Source organism: Bubalus bubalis, chromosome 13, assembly GCF_019923935.1.
Source record: "Bubalus bubalis isolate 160015118507 breed Murrah chromosome 13, NDDB_SH_1, whole genome shotgun sequence".
Classification (NCBI taxonomy): Eukaryota; Metazoa; Chordata; class Mammalia; order Artiodactyla; family Bovidae; genus Bubalus; species Bubalus bubalis.
Genome location: NC_059169.1, coordinates 61,197,941 through 61,214,694, shown reverse-complemented (window position 1 = coordinate 61,214,694; position 16,754 = coordinate 61,197,941). Strand labels below are relative to the sequence as shown.

The 16,754-nt window shown below is 41.2% G+C and overlaps 1 protein-coding gene across 3 annotated transcripts in view; it reads right to left on the bottom strand.

Moving 5' to 3' along the window:
• PDS5B (PDS5 cohesin associated factor B) overlaps positions 1–16,087 on the bottom strand; it is a 182,073-nt gene extending 165,986 nt beyond the window's left edge. For all 3 annotated transcript variants that reach the window (XM_044927354.2, XM_044927352.2, XM_044927353.2), the window contains exon 1: positions 15,962–16,087. The gene's annotated coding sequence lies outside the window, so the exon portion shown is untranslated. The remainder of the gene's footprint in view (positions 1–15,961) is intronic.
• Between the last annotated feature and the right edge of the window lie 667 nt (positions 16,088–16,754).

The following is a 16,754-nucleotide window of genomic DNA, read 5'->3' as shown; positions in this document are numbered from 1 at the left end:
GATCCCACATGCCACACAGAGTGGCCAAAAAAAGAAATCAATTACATAAGCTATTTGGGAAAAACCAAAATATTTGAAAATTAAGCAACACACTTCTAAAAAAATTCACGAGTCAAGGAAATCAGAAAATATTCTGAACTGATAATGAAAATATAACATATAGAAATGTGTGGAAATTATAACATTTTAAGTGCTTATATTTATAAAAAAAAAAAACAACTCAAATTTAAACATCTAAATTTCCAAATTAAATATCTAAATTTCTAGCTTAAGGAGCCAGGGGTTAAAAGAATACATTAAGCCAACTGAAGATAAGAGTGAAGGGAACTATCAAGACAGGCACAAGTCAATTAAATTATTGAAACCAATAGCTGTGGAAAGAAATCAAATTGCTAAACTCTTAGCAAGAATGACCAAGGAAAAAGAGCATTAAAAAGGGGTCACAACAGCTCCTACAAAAATTAAAAGGATCACAAGGGAAAATTAAAAACCTTCTGCCAAGAGGGTTGATAACCTAAATGAGATAGATATATACTGCCTGCAGGAAAAAAAAGACAGAAAATCCGTATAATCATATAACTCAACATTCAAAAAACTAAGATCATTTCATCCGGTCCCATTGCTGCTACTGCTGCTAAGTTGCTTTAGTCGTGTCTGACTCTGTGCGACCCCACAGATGACAGCCCACCAGGCTCCCCCATCCCTGGGATTCTCTAGGCAAGAATACTGGAGTGGGTTGCCATTTCCTCCTCCAATGCATGAAAGTGAAAAGTCAAAGTGAAGTTGCTCAGTTGTGTCCGACTCTTAGCCACCCCATGGACTGCAGCCTACCAGGCTCCTCCGTCCATGGGATTTTCCAGGCAAGAGTACCGGTCCCATTACTTCATGGCAAATAGATGGGAAAACAATGGAAACAGTGACGGACTTACGGATTTTCTTGGGCTCCAAAATCACCACAGATGGTAACTGCAGCCATGAAATTAAAAGACACTTGCTCCTTGGAAGAAAAGTTATGACAAACTTAGAAAGCGTATTAAAAAGCAGAGACATCAGTTTGCTGACAAAGGTCGGTCTAGTCAAAGCTATGGTTTTTCCATAGCTTTGTTTCCAAAACTATGGTAGCCATGTATGGATGTGAGAGATGGATCATAAAGAAGGCTGAGCGCCAAAAAACTGATGCCTAACTGTGGTGTTGGAGAAGACTCTTGAGAGTCCCTTGGACAGCAAGGAGATCAAACCATCAATCCTAAAAGAAACCAACCCTGAATATTCATTCAAACAACTGATGCTGAAGCTGAAGCTCCCAGAACCGACTCAATGGAAAAGACCCTGATGCTGGGAAAGACTGAAGGCAGGAGAAGATGAGAAGAGAGGATGAGATGGTTGGATGGCATCACCAACTCAATGGACATGAGTTTGAGCAAGCTCTGGGAGACGGTGAAGGACAGGGAAGCCAGGTGTGCTGTAGTCCATGGGGTCACAAAGAGTTTGGACACAACTTAGTGACTGAACAACGTAACTATATATTTACCAAAGAAATGAAATCTGGTAAAAAAATTCCCCCCCCACACAACATAAAACCCCTCCATGCCTACATGGTTACCAAACATTAAAGAAATAACAGTAGTCATATATAAACTATTTCTGAAAACAAAAATTCTTTTAGAAAGCAAAACATGTTATCAAAAGGCATTACAAAAAATGATAATCATAGACCAGCATTCTTCCCACACACAGACACCAAAATCCTTAACAAAATATTAACAGATCAAGTTCAGAAACAGATAAAAAGACAATATATTTACGACCAAATAAGATTAACTCAGGAATGCAAAACTGGTTTAACTTTCAAAAATAAATAAATACAATTCACCATAATAACAGAACTGGGATTCTCTAGGCAAGAATACTGGAGTGGGTTGCCATTTCCTCCTCCAATGCATGAAAGTGAAAAGTCAAAGTGAAGTTGCTCAGTTGTGTCCGACTCTTAGCCACCCCATGGACTGCAGCCTACCAGGCTCCTCCGTCCATGGGATTCTGACAAAATTCAACACCCATCTATAAAAATTAAAGTATCAGTAATCTGGAAATAGAAAGGAACACCCTCAATGTGATTTCTTTTAATCTACAGAAAAACCACTGCTGACATTCTATTTAATGTTAAGATATTGCTTTCCCCTTAAGATGTGGAACAAGACAAGAATGACTATTATTACCCTTTCTCTTCAACACTAAATTGAAAAGGCTAGATACAGCAATAAGGTAAGGCAAAGAAATAAAAAGCTTATAAAGATGGGAGAAAAGGGAGTAAAACTGTCTTATTAGTCACAGATGTGCTTATTTTTGCAGAGAAAATCCTAAAGCCACAAAAAGGCAACTGGAACTTAGTTCAGCATGGTCAAAGTATATGCACACAAGAATTGTTACAACAACTACTGTATTTCTACATACTAGCAGCAAAAAATAAAATTTAGAAAATAGCATCAAGAAGAAAAATCTTCAGGAATAAATACAACTGCAAGATCTCTATGAAGATCATTAAAATGTTACATGAACAAAATTATATTACATAATAAGTGTATTACCATAACATATTGATATAGAAAAACCTATTTTACTCCACTGATGTAGAGGTCTTGTATATACACATACATGTATATAAAATTTGTTTACAGTACATATCAAAAAAGATGACCCAATAAAAGGAAATGTAAACAATTGTATTAATCAGCCACTGATGTGTAATAAACTCCAAAACTTTAGCAGTTGAAAATATTTATTCTCTCACACAGTTTCCAAGGGTCAGAAATCCAGAAGCAGCTTAGCTGGTGGGTCTGGCTCAAGGGTTTCTCAGGAGGTTGCAAACTATAGTTGGGTCTACATTCAACTGAAGGCCAGAGGATCTGCTTCCAAGAGAAAGCCTCAGTCCTTGGTCACAAGGGTGTTGGGAGACAATATTCCATTTGTCTTTCACATTTCTGCACACTTGCAGCTGAGGATCTCACTGCCCCTTGTTCCAGGCTTTCCAAAGATGTTTATAAAGTGAACAGATTGGGAAAATAAAGTCTCCTTCAGAGCAAAGAGCAGGTATGCTTACTGTGCATTAAAAAATGCCCAGGTGCCCTATGCTCAGAATCCCTCTGTAATGCAAGCTCTGCACGTGCAGCTGTCATCCGATCCTCTTCACATGAAGTGTGATCTGGAGACGGAGGAATTGGTGCAAAAATGCTCAGCACCCAGGCCACTACAGTAGCTGTGACAATCACCTGTCTTCCGACTCAGACCCAAGATTCGTATGCCTTCTATCAGCATCCATGAAACTGCAGCAGGCTAACCTGTTAACTAGTGAGTAGGGTAAAATTTCAGTGGGCCTCTCTACAACATGGTAGCTGGTTTCTCCTACAGTTAGCAACGAGAGACAGAAAGTGACCAATACACAAGCCGCTGTGCTTTTTATAATCTAATTTCAGAAGGGACTTTAACCGTATTCTACAGGTTACACAGACCAACCCTAAAATCATGTGCAAGGTAAATACAAAAGGGTGCAAATACAAGGAGGCAGGGATCAAGGGAAACCATGTTAAAGGCTCACTATCAAATTCAATGTTGTTACAGGTCATTTCTCCCTAAATGTAATTACAGAGCAACACAATCACAATCCCAATCAATATCCCAAAAGGTTTTTTTTTTTTTTTCATAGAAACTGACAAACTGATTTTAAAATTTATATAGAAACACAAAGGAACTAGATGGCCAAAGAATATTAGAGGATTCACACAATTTGATTTCAAGACTTATGGCAACAGAGATAATAATAATACTAGCACAGGGGGACAATGAGATCAAAGAAACAAAACTGAGTCCAGAAACAGATCCACACGTGTGCACAAGCAATCCTAGACCAAAACACAACAGCAATTCAGTGTAGCAAAACAAAAAAATATTTTCCAACAATGATGTTGAAACTGGATATTTTTTTAAATGAACCTCAATCCCTATGTCACACAACACACAATAGTTAGTTCAAGATGGACCACAGCCCCATCCATAAGACTATGAAAGTTCTAAAATAAACAAGGGAAATTAGTTTCATGATTTCTGAGTACGCAAAAGCTTCTTAGAACTCAAATCTATTAAAGAAAAAGAACTGAACTGCATCAAAATTAAAAACTTTAGCTTATCAAAATACACTGTTAAGGAAAAGACAAACTTACAAACTGGGAGAAAACACTCCCAGGACATTGATGCTACAAAAAACTTGTATCAAGACTATATTAAGAATTCTTACACATCAATAATAGAAAGATAATCAATTCTTTTTAATATGCAAAAAACTTAGGAGGTATTCTACAAAATTATTAACAATTGTCAACCATATGAAACATCATTAGCTAGCAAGGAAATCCAAAATAAAACCACAAAATACCATTTCACATCCACTAAATAGCCAAAATTAAAAAGAATGACCATGGGCTTCCCTGGTGCTCAGTGATAATGAATGTGCCTGCCAATGCAGGAGACAGAGGTTTGATCCCTGATCCAGGAAGATCCCACATGCTCTGGAGCAACTAAGCCACGCCACCACTGCTGAAGCCTGTGGGCAACAGCCCTTGCTTCACAGCAAGAGAAGCCACTGCAGTGAAGAAAGAGCCTGCGCATCGCAACTGGACAGTATTCCCCACTCGCCGCAATTGGAGAAAAGTCTTCACGCATCAAGGAAGACCCAGCATGAACAAAAATGAATCTAAAAAAAAAGATCATTCAAGTACTGGAAAGGATGTGGAGCAACTAGAAAACATAGTCACAGTGAAGAGTATTTAAGAGAAAATTCCAAAAAACTATGTAGCAGTTTCTTACATAGTAAAACACACATCTGCTTATAAACCAACAATTCCAATCCTAGGTATTGACTCAAGAAAAATGAAAACATGTTTGCAAGAATATCCATATAGGCCTTTTTCTTAAAAATGAAAAAACTGGAAATAACTCAAATACCCATCAACAGAAGAAAAAATAAGATTGATACATTCATCCAATGGCATACTACTCAGCAATAAAAAGGACTCTGACACATCCACCCTCACAGATGCGTCTGGAAATATATGTTAAACAAACGAAGCTAGATACCAGAAAAGAAGACACTGTACAAAGACCAAACAAAATACCTACATTGTTAGAATTCAGAGTGTTTGGGGGAGAGGGGAACTGAATGCAAAGGGTAACCAGTGAACTTTCTGGGGTGAGATGAGAATGCTTTATCATCCTTTGGTTACCAGTTACATGAGGACAACTGTCACACCTAAAACAACTAAGGTCTGTACATTTTATTGTATTTAATAAATATCTCAATGTAAAAATTAAATTTTTAAATAAGTTCATAGTATTAATTTTCCTTTTTTTTTCCTTTATCCTGGGTTGTCTACACGTAGTGTATGCATACATATATCAATGGGTTCTCGATAATTATCTCTCATCATCTATGTGCCAAACACTAGGCTAGGTTCCGTAAGTTCATGCCCTCAAGAGGGTAACAATCTAGGGCAAAGAAATACACACCTAATAACTGTACACAATGCGAGGGTTTCCATTATAAGGGTATACACAGGGGCCTGAGCAAAGACTCAGGCGACAGAAAAGCCTCTTCATTGGGTGGAGAATGACAAGCACAACCATGGCCATGTAGACAAGCAGGAACGGACCATCATAAACAGAGAAATACCCCACGCAAAGACACGGACAAAGGGGTCGAACTCGACAAGGAGCTAGGAGCAGTCCAGTGTTGTGGGAGCTAGAGAAGCTATGAGATGCCATCCTAACGCTACGGCCCCTGGACTATGGAGCCAGTGAAGAGCCACTCAACAGTTTTAAGCAAGGGAATGATGCTTTCAAATTTGCAATTAGAAGTATCACTTTGCTAACAGTGTGAATGACAGAAAGCCTAGAAGGGAGTAAAAATGGAAACAATCTGTCAGAGGACAACTGCAACAAGCAAGTTGTTTCCTTTTAAAAATTCAACCAAGGCACATGGACTGAAGAGAAATTGAAGAATCCCCAAAATGGACAGGAAAATGACTAAAGATTCAGATCAGACAGTTCACAGAGTAAAAAAATGAAGCTCAAAATGGCCCAAACAAATGAACGGATGCTCAACTTCACTCATAAGAAATGTAAAAAATGAAAGCTACACTGAGGTATCGTATTTCACCTATTATACTGGCAAAACCCCAAAAAACTGGACTGTATGCTGTTAATGACAAGGCTATGGGAAAACAAGTGTTCTCACACATACATTATCGTTTCAACCCCTATGAAGGGCGACAATATCTATCAAAATTGTATCTCATTTATTCTTTAACCCAGCACTTCCACTTCTAGGAAATGAATCTACAGACATGCCTGCATATGCACAAAATAATAGGGGTACAAGGTTGCTCATGCAGTATTTTTATAATAGCAAAAACTAGAAACAATCTTACTATATACATCACTGGGCTAGTTAAATCATAGTTCATAAACAAAATGAACACTGCAGCTGTGCAGAGGGACAGAGCACACATATAGCACTTTATATACTGATACTGAAGGTCTCCAGGGTGTACTGTTAAGTGAGGAAAATAAAAGGCAAAGCAGTTAAAGTTTCCAGCATTAGTGTAAAACATGTGTTGGGGTAACAGAAGGAATGGAGTGGGATAAATGGATTTGTACAGGGCTGTATTTTTTTTAAATCCTCAGAAGAATATAAGAAATCAATAATATTGGTAAACTATTGTAGGAGTCTGGGAAATATACAGATGAGGAAGGATACGGGTAAGAGACTTTTTATTGTAAGTCTCTCTTTGCTTTTTTACTTTTGAAGTATTACTGCATATATAGTGTTTAAAAAAAAAAAGACTTTGAAACTACTGTATCAGAATCAACAGGATTTGGTAACTCAAATTTGATTTAAGAAGTAAAGGAGATGGAGGGGTCAAGATAACACCCGGATTACTGACTTGATACAAATCTAGTCATTTAACTTTCAAAAAACAAAAATATCCTGTGTTAACCAGATGTTAAAGGAGAAAGCAGTGCGGCTCAGCTGGGACATGCACTGGAGGTGCTGTGTCTGATAGTGCACGAGAAAAAGAGGACAGGAAACTGAAAAGAAAGGTTACGGAAGCCTTGGAAGGAAAAAAAAGAAAACATTTTATATGAGCCTAATTTACCGAGGAACTATTTATTCTATACACGCAATTAACCTGGAGAATAAAACTAAAAAGGCAACTAACTCAAAGTGACAGCATGGCCACATAATCACATCCTGCTCTCACAGACACCAGGCTCTCACTACACACTTGTTTATTTCTTGTATTTAGGTAATTTGCCAAGTTCAGAACAGATTAGGAATACCAAAAAAGGGTGGGGATGGGAATTACTGGTAGGAATTCCAGTGCTTAGGACTCAGTCCTTTCACTGTTGAGGGCCCAGGTTCAATCCTTGGTCCAGGAACTAAGATTCCACAAGCCTCAAGTCTAAGCAAAAAACAGACAAGTTATCTTTTAAAAAAGAATGCAGGTGTAGCTACCAGAGGCAACCATTTGGCAGCAGCATGAGGCAGCAAAAAAAAAAACATTATGAGGATACTACCAGTATTTCAAAAACCAGCATTCTTCAGGTGGTCTTCACAGAGCCAAAGTCCCATATTTTATCAACTAAGACTTGGCCAGAATGGTCTCTACTTTAGAGAAGTTTTTCATGGTTCCTGTACTCTTAACCTAATCTCCCTTTATCAAATTTCCAATTTCAATAATTTTTATACCTTCCTGAAAGCACTTATTCTACCTCATTTTATAATTATCTTACAACTATAACTGGTATAACTAGTACTTTAAAATATGTCTCTTTCTTCCTACTTGAATAAAGATCTTTTAAATGAAGGAATATCTTTCATCTTTATATCTGAAAACAATTTCCTTGGGTAGTATAGCATGTAAATATCCATTCAACAAAAAATTATCCATCTTTGCCTTCTCTAAAGTGATACAAATGGTCTTGCCACAAATAGTCTCTCTGCCCCAAGTAAAAAAGTTTTTTAATTAAATATTACATATTAATCACCAGGGTAAGCATTTGGCCTGATTTATACCTAAAACTAATGAGATAAGGGGTGACTGGAATTGACTGCTAATGGATTCAGGGTTTCTCTTATAAAAGACAAAGAGCAAAAATCATGGCAATGGTTGCACCTACAAACATATTAGGAAAAAATAAACTGCACACTTTCATCAGGTGAACTGTACGGAATGTGAGTTACATCTCAATAAAGCTGCTTTTAAAATGAGATATCTGCTATTATTCCCACTTTACAGATTAAGAAACTGAGGCTTGGTGAGATTAGGTAATGTGTCCACAGTGACACAGCTAGCTACTGATGGAGGCAGGATAAAAACCAGTCTAGACTCTTGTCTATATGCTTAACTGTGTTGCTCTTCAGCTCTCCTTAGCAAGGGACTTCACTCCTCAAGCACCCTATCAAATGGCTAAATATGTTTCGACTTCTGTTGAAGTCTTCAATGCTAGTGACCTTCCAAACCACAAAGCCCTGACCTAATTGTTAACACCATAAAAGTAGAGGAGAATGAAAAGCAAAAAGCTGAAAAGAAAGGGACCAAAGAGACAGAGGAGGGGAAAAAAGTACTCAAGAGGTATTAGTTCAAAACTTTCCATTCTGAGCCTAAGACTACATGAAACATTACTACTGCTTGAGTGCTACCATCAAAGCTGGTGGGCAGGCCTAATTCACCTAAACTGGGGGTTTCCTGAACTAGTTCGGCCAAAACCAGGGTTTCTTGGCAACAGACGCATTTAGGACCAGATCATGTTTTGTTGTGGAGGGCTGCCCTACTCATTGTGGGATGTTCAGCAACACCCTTGTATCTACTCACTAGATAGCAGTAGCACCACTCTCCCCCCGCTTCCAGACCCTCCCGGTGGGACAACCAAAATGTCTCCAGGCATTGCCAAAGGCCCTGAGGGGAGAGGCCAGGGAAGGAAAGGGTGTTCAAAATCACCCTGGTTTGAGAGCCTAGACTAAGGGTACAAATGATAAAGGGCCATCCATTTGATCAGTCGTGCTCAACAATTTGCGACCCCTGTAGCCCACCAGGCTCCTCTGCTCATGGAATTATCCAGACAAAAATACTGGAGCGGGTAAGCCATTCCCTTCTCCATGGGATCTTCCTGATCCAGGAATGGAACCCACGTCTCCTGCCCTGAAGGCAGACTGTTCACCATCTGAGCCACGAGAGAAGCTCCACTTTAAGATAATAGTGTATATAATAATTGAAGATAAATACAAACATTTTTTTAAACTTTACTGAGACATCTTTGACATATAAAAATGTAGATACTGAAGGTATATGGCTTGATCTTTTGATATATGTATGCATATATATATCATGCATATATCATATATATGCATATATGTATATGCATATATGCATATACATACATATGTCATACATATATGTATGTATGACATGTATGTGTCATTGTGAAAAGATCAAGGTAATTAACATCATCTCTACATGTCACATTTGGGGAGGGTGAGGTGGGGTAGTGGGTAACAGATAAGAAGAGTCTTTTAAACCAATTGCCTCCCAAGCCTAAGAAAAAACTTACTTCATTAAAAAAAAAAAAGTAAAGCTGGGGTGGGGACAGCATGTGGGGATTAAATGGGAACAAAGCTCAGGTATTCATGCCAACCTCCCAGGTTTCTGCAGTTCAGCATGTAAGGCCCCTGACACTAGCAGAATATCAACTATAAAGAGGTACTACTGAAGATCACAAAATAGATCTAAAGGATGTTAGAAATGAGAACTGTTCCCTTTAACTGAAGGAAAATCAGTTTCCCTTATAGAAAAACCATCCCTCATCTCTGGAGGAACTGAATTATCAAAGTCAAGGTTGCCACCCCCACCAGGGAAGAGGAACAAATCAAATGACAGCATAAATAAAAAATGAAATGACAGTTGGGGCAAGAGGGGTGAGTGGTGAGACAGAACAAGCAGACAACAGGAGACAGAGCTGACCCTATATAACATTTACTTGCCCTGACTCTCAAACCTCCATTCCTGCCTGCCTTTATATAATGTTCTGTTAAGAACAAGTTAAGGGTTCTCAATAACTCATGTTAACCTTTGGTTACCGTTCACAGCCCAACACTGTAGCCTCTCCATTCAGGGCATTATTCCCCATGGGTTCTGAAATCTTATTCCTCTTGGCAAATTCCATCTCCCTCAAACCATTTTATGGAGAAAGGGGGGCATCCAGATAATTAACCTACTCAATCTAAAGTATGTGCTGCAAATAACCGCTGCCCAATAAGCATACGAATTTTATCACCATCCTCATAATCAGCAAAATGCAAACCCGAAACAAGGTTCGGGCATGCAGAGCTGCTCAGTTTTGTCCAACTCTTTGCGACCCTTTGGATTGTAGCCCACTGGGCTCCTTTGTCCTAATGGTTTTTCAGGCAAGAATACTGGAGTGGGTTGCCATTTCCTATTCCAGGAGATCTTCCCCACCCAGGGATCTAACCCACGTCTCCTATGTCTTGTCTCCTGCATTGGAGGTGGATTCTTTACCCACATCAGGGAAGCCCTTTTAAGGTAACAAGGTACAAACCTCTCAAATTAAATCAGCAAAAAATATAGCTTAATAAAGCCCAATGTTAGCAAACATGTAACAGGCATAGTCATATACTGTTGGTTTGTATAAACAATTACATCCTAAATACCACTCAAAAAAAGTCAGAATATAGTGATATATGCATATAATACTCTAATTATTTTTAAATTATGTTGATCTATATGTGCCAATATGAGAAGAGCTATGTGATATTAACTACAGAAAAAAAGTCAACTGCAGGAAAAGTAAACAAGATAGTTTTTTATAACAACAACAAGTAAGGTATAATACTTCTCTGTATAAATATTTTGAAAAGTAAACTTTCTGAAAACTGCTAACAATGGATTACCTTTTAGGGGGAAACTGTAAAGTAGCTTTTATTTTTACCTTTCTGTACCATAAGAATTTTATCATATACATGTATTAACTTTTAACTTAAAATCCACGATTCTTTAAAGTACCTCTTTCCCCCTTCTTAACCTTAACAATTACTCTCACTACCAACTCTCCACACACACACATCCAACTCCCATCCCAATATTTGAAGGCTAACTGAAATTGCCTGATGGAATTTCAACTACTTAGGGATGTATTTTGTAAATTCATTTTGGATAAGTACCTGGGACTTTCTTTAAAATCTCTTCACTTACTTCTCTACAACAATCTGAGAGATGAAAGAGAAAAAGAATCCCTACCCTGCCCAGGGAACCACAGACTTGTCTCCTTTTGGGCCCCCTAACCATTCCCTCCTAGAGAGAGACAATGCTTGTGGTTATAATGTCTCCTCCTTCGCTCTCCCACATAAAGAAGAGCAACTTCAGCTGCCACTGCAGAGAGAGAAGAGCCTGCCCCTCACAGAATCACTTAACAGGGGTCCTACTCTGGTTCTCCTCAGCTCTCATGGCCTTGGTGCAAGCGGCCAACCACCACCCTAAACTTCTACAGAGCAGAGCCTCAGTCTTGTTGGTTGCATCATCCCTGGTACAATGGATACATGAAGCTTAATATTTGTTCATTAAACTGAATCAGGTCAGAGCACTCTCTGTCAAAGAGAGGAAAGTCAGTAGAGTACTTCTAGATTATGGGCCTTTAACAATGCCTCATATTAGCTTCCTGCTTATCAGTCTTTCCTCCACTCCTCTTAGCTAACTTGTAAACTTTACACTGCTAAACTAAATATTCTAATAATTGCTTACTATTGACGTGCTCAGTCATGTCCAACTTTTTGCAACCCTATGTTCTGTAGCCTGCCATGATCCTCTGTCCATCGGATTTTCCAGGCAATACTGGAGTGGGTTGCCATTATCTCCTCCCAGGGATCTTTCCCACCCAGGGGTCAAACCCAGGTCTCCTGCACTGCCAGGAGGCTTCTTCACCGCTGAGCCACCTATAGTTAGGGCTCTGTAACTATAATGTCTATTTTTAAATATCTCAGAGTAATGGCTGTAAGATTTATTTTTTAAACTAAATTTAACTAATCTGAGCTTAATCTTCATGTTTTTCTCACTGAGTATGATCACCCCTACCAACTGAAACAATTAAAGCAAACTTATCCTTAATTTGAACTAATTAGTAAGAAAGGGTTATAAAACCTTTTTCAACTATTGGGGAAAATGATTATAACCAGGTGGTTCATGACAGTGTAGTGTGAGGAAAAGCTGACCTCTACACTCTAAGGAGACAAAATTTTGAACAATTTGGCAGCTTCTTAAATAAGCTTAACAAGTAAATACACTCTCAAAAAAATTACTGAGTTTATTTTTGGACTAAGTATTTTTGGACTTTTTAACATTCCCAAACAGGAATACTCAAACCAAATACAATCTTCTCCAAACACCTACTGTAATTGGAAGTGACAAATGACTTGTGTAGCAAATTGAGTTTAAAAGTGAAAAAATACACACTCATGTATACATACATCTTACAACGAAATAAAGTTCAACACTTACTTCCAAGTTACTCTGGCTTACAAGTTTAACTAAGAATAAATAAATGCCTTTTGTAAGGCATTTATTTGTCAAGCATTGTAACACAATGAAAAGATCAAGCAACTACAGAAGACAGAGACATGCAAGAGGTTATCTTCTGAGACAATTTAAGTGGACTGAATCCTGGATACAAATTATTAAAACCAGACTCTCAAACAGACGGTTAACCTCCAAACTTTATTTCTTGGTTGAATGAATGAAAAGGGGAGAAGAGAATAGAGAATACTACGCTATCTGGCAATAAGTGTACATATTGCTTAAGTCCAAAATAAAACAATACAGGCCATGTGGATGCCTCTAAGCCTCCAAGAGATCTAAAGGCTGTCTCAATTCCATCACAAGAATATGACTGTGACTTTGGATAAATCAATCGAAATACAATCTGAACTTAATTTCTCATGCATATGATGATTGGAGATCTAAGTTTCCTTATAGCCTGCTAACACTAACAAAGGAAATACAAATTTATTCTTTTTTAATACAAATTATACACAGTACTTGTCATCCAAGTCAAACCACCGTGAGCTCTCCTGTTAGTTCTAGGCACCCCTGGTTTAAAAAAAAAAAAAGGAGCACTGAGGAAGACAGAGGACAATCCTAATCTTCAAGAAAAAGAAGCAGAAAGAACACAATCTCCCAAAATATTCCCCTCTGCATAAAGTTTTGCCCTCTTCACCAGAGCAAGCCCTGTCTATTACAAAGTATCACTTTATTTTAGGCTTAACAAATTATTGACAAAGCCTGATCCTCAAAATGTAACTCTCTGTGACAGTTAAAGATGAAAAATAATTTTTAAATAAATTAAAAATTTAAACTTTTAATCAACAGCCAATTCAATAGAATTGCTTGTCAAATAACCTTAGTAAAAAACATTCCACGACAATATGAGTCACTATCAACATCACATTACCTCTAATTCTTGAGGTGGGGGGGGCATAACCAGACAAGAATGAAAGTGACAGCTGCTGTAAAAAATAAAGTTAATACAAACAGAATCAACCTCAGCAAGCAAGGAGAAGATAAGAAAGGGCAACAACAACAGAGAAAGGGCACAAAAGTTCTTTACGAAAAAACAAAGGCCAATACAAACACTAGGGCTTCCCTGGTGGCTCAAATGGTAAAGAATCTGCAAACATTACCTTGTCATTTAAAATACATGTTTAAGTAAAACCCTGAGGATAATTTTTTTAATGATCAAAAAAGGCCAAAAAAAAAAAACCAAACAAACCCAAACTACTCCAGTAATCAAAGAATGTCTAAAGGGCACTCTTCCACATACATTTGTAAATTTATTTTGAAAGAATAATGCTCTAATTCAAGGGGATATTTTTTAGTTAAGTTTTTCAGAATAAATCTACCTCAACATAAAAAGTTCCATGTTGAAACTTTCACCTATAATCACTATAAATTTTAACTAAGTTTTCTGCTATCACCAGACAATACCAAATTAATTGTTTCACAAACTGACCTGCATACACCTTAAGAATGCTCATTTTATTGTCCCTAAAACTGCTAACATCTGACATACGTACAGCCTAAATAAGTGTCCTTTCTAGCCCCCCTTTTTTTCACTTAATACCATTTTTATGTTTTTAACCATTTTATTTGACTACTCCATTACGTGAGTAGGATCCCCTAGAGAAGGAAACGGCAACCCTCCAATACTCTTGCCTGGAAAATCCCACGGACAGAGGAGCATGGTAGGCTCCTACAGTCCATGGGGTCGCAAAGAGTCGAACACGACTGAGCGACTTCACTCCCTCACTCACATACGTGAGTAAGGAAAATGCTCTATCTTGAAACTTCACCTACATGTGTTGAGAACAATGATTACACTGCCATTCAAGTTTTAAATAATTATAACTTATTTACAGCTCGTCTCATATATAAACACACTTGAATTTTTAAAGGTTATTAGGAAAACAGCAGAAGACCCCCAACTCACTCAAGACCGCAGACCCACCGTCTAATTGAAGGCTACATCCAAAGTTTCCGAAATGGTTTACTAAACAGGGTTTATAGGGTCGTTCAGGACAGAACTGCCCATCCATCATTCCATAACAGAAGTGCGAGAAGAGCATTCAAGGCACGTTCTCCAAAATGAGATAAAGGGTTCCCTTTGGGGGTTGGCTAAGATGCCTAAAACGTGTGTTAACTGGTTAGGGACCTGCTCTTCCAAACCCTACCCCGAGTTTACACCGGCCACAAATGGAACGCAGGAAGAGGCAACTCCGAAGACGAGGAGGTGCCGGGATTCAGGGTTCAGATTCATTTGCCTCGAATAACTGGACCGCTGCTGAGCGCAGCTTTAACGCATATACCAAAAGGCAGCCAACAGCTAGAGAACCACACACCAAATCCTTCTCCCGATCAGAAACTTTTCAGGTTGTCACCCAGACAAGAGACGGCACGAACGTCAACTCCTACAGCCGCACACGGCTGGCACGGGTCGTTCCGACTCGGAGGCTTCCTAAAGGAAACTCACCCCCGGGGAAGGACTCCTTCTCAAACCGGGTCCTCGGGTGCCCCCTGCACCAGCTGCGGGAGGCGCGGCGAGCGCGCTTTACACCTCCGGACGCCGGCAAGTAACTGTACGAAAATGTCACTCGGTCGGCCCACGGTCGCCGCCCGGAGCAGAGGAGCTGCGCGGCGCGGGGGACCCGGCGGCGGGGTCCAGGGCGCCGAGGCCCGCACAGCGCTCGGGGTCCAGCCGGGACCCGCGCTCCCCGCCCCTCGCCCGGAAGGGGGGATGGAAAACCCGCCCGCCCGAGGAGGATTCAACAGGAGCGCCGCGCCGCCCGCCTGCCGCCCGGGAAACAGCCGCCCGCCCGCCGGCCGGCCGGCCGGGCGCGGGGGGGAGGGGAGTGGAGGCGGCGGGGCGCGGGCGGCCGGCGCGGACCCCCGGCCGCGCGCAAGGTCACCGCCCCGCCGCCCTCGCCGCCGCGGGCGCCCCGGCCCGGCCAGGGCGGCAAGTTTAATTTCCAGTCGGCGGCGGCTGGAGCCCGCGGCGTGGAGGGAGCGCGCCCGCCCCGGGGCCCTCCCCCCCCCCACCGGGCAGCCCCGGCCCACGCCCCCGGCCCGCGCCCCGCTCCTCCCGGCGCCGCCGCCGCCGCCGCCGCCGCCGCCGCCGCCGCGCAGCCGGCGGCTGCAGCCCCCGATGCCGGGAGGCGAGTCGCGGCTGCCAGGCGGGCGCCGCTTTGAGCCCCGCCAAGACCCAGCCGCGGCGGCGGGCGCTGAAAAAAATGGAGCGCGGCGACTGGAGAAGAGAGAGGTTTTCTCTTCCCGTTAACTGAATTGTTTCCTACCTCCGGGTGCCCGACTCGCTACTCCTCTCACTCCGCCGCTCTCCGGGATCCGCCGCCGCCGCCGCCGCATCCAATCGCCTCCTCCCCCCCTCCCCTTCCGCAGCCAGCCCGGCCGTTCCTCCTCCTCTCCGCTTCAAAATGGCGCCAAGCGCTTTTCGGCGGCTGCTCCAATCGAACCGCCGCGGACAGCACCCGGGGGCAGGCAGAGCGCCGCGTTGGTGCGCAGCGCCCCCTACCGGCCCGCCGGCCACGCGCGCGCGCACGCGCGCCCCCGCTGGCCCGCCCGCCCGCCTCCCCTGCGCCCCGCCCCGCCCTTCCCGGAGCGCGTCCCCGCCGCCTCTCCGCCCCGCCCAGCTCGTCGCGCGCGCACGCAGCCACACGGGCACGCCGCCGCTGCAAGACCCGCAGCTGTCAATGCTTTTTCTGCCTCTTAAGGCTTTCTTGACTTTTCCCGAAAACCACACAAATAGTTATATATTTCTAGCTTTATGGATAAAAGTTGGAAATTTTTCAAAACAGTGAAATTCAGTACGAATGTTGTGCTAAGTAAATAAAATTGGGGTTAACTACTTTGCTCCTTTACTTTTGAGATGACATAGTCATCTCAAAATGTCATAAAATAGCTTTTTTCTCCACTACGTATGTTATGTCTTTAACCCCACAGCTTCCCCATTTTCAGGTATTGTTTAGGAAGCGGGAGGAGGTAGGAACAGAATAATTACATCTGTAACAAAGCATTCCATTCATTCGTCCTATGACAATTGTTATTGGAGAAATAATCTGAAGATCACCG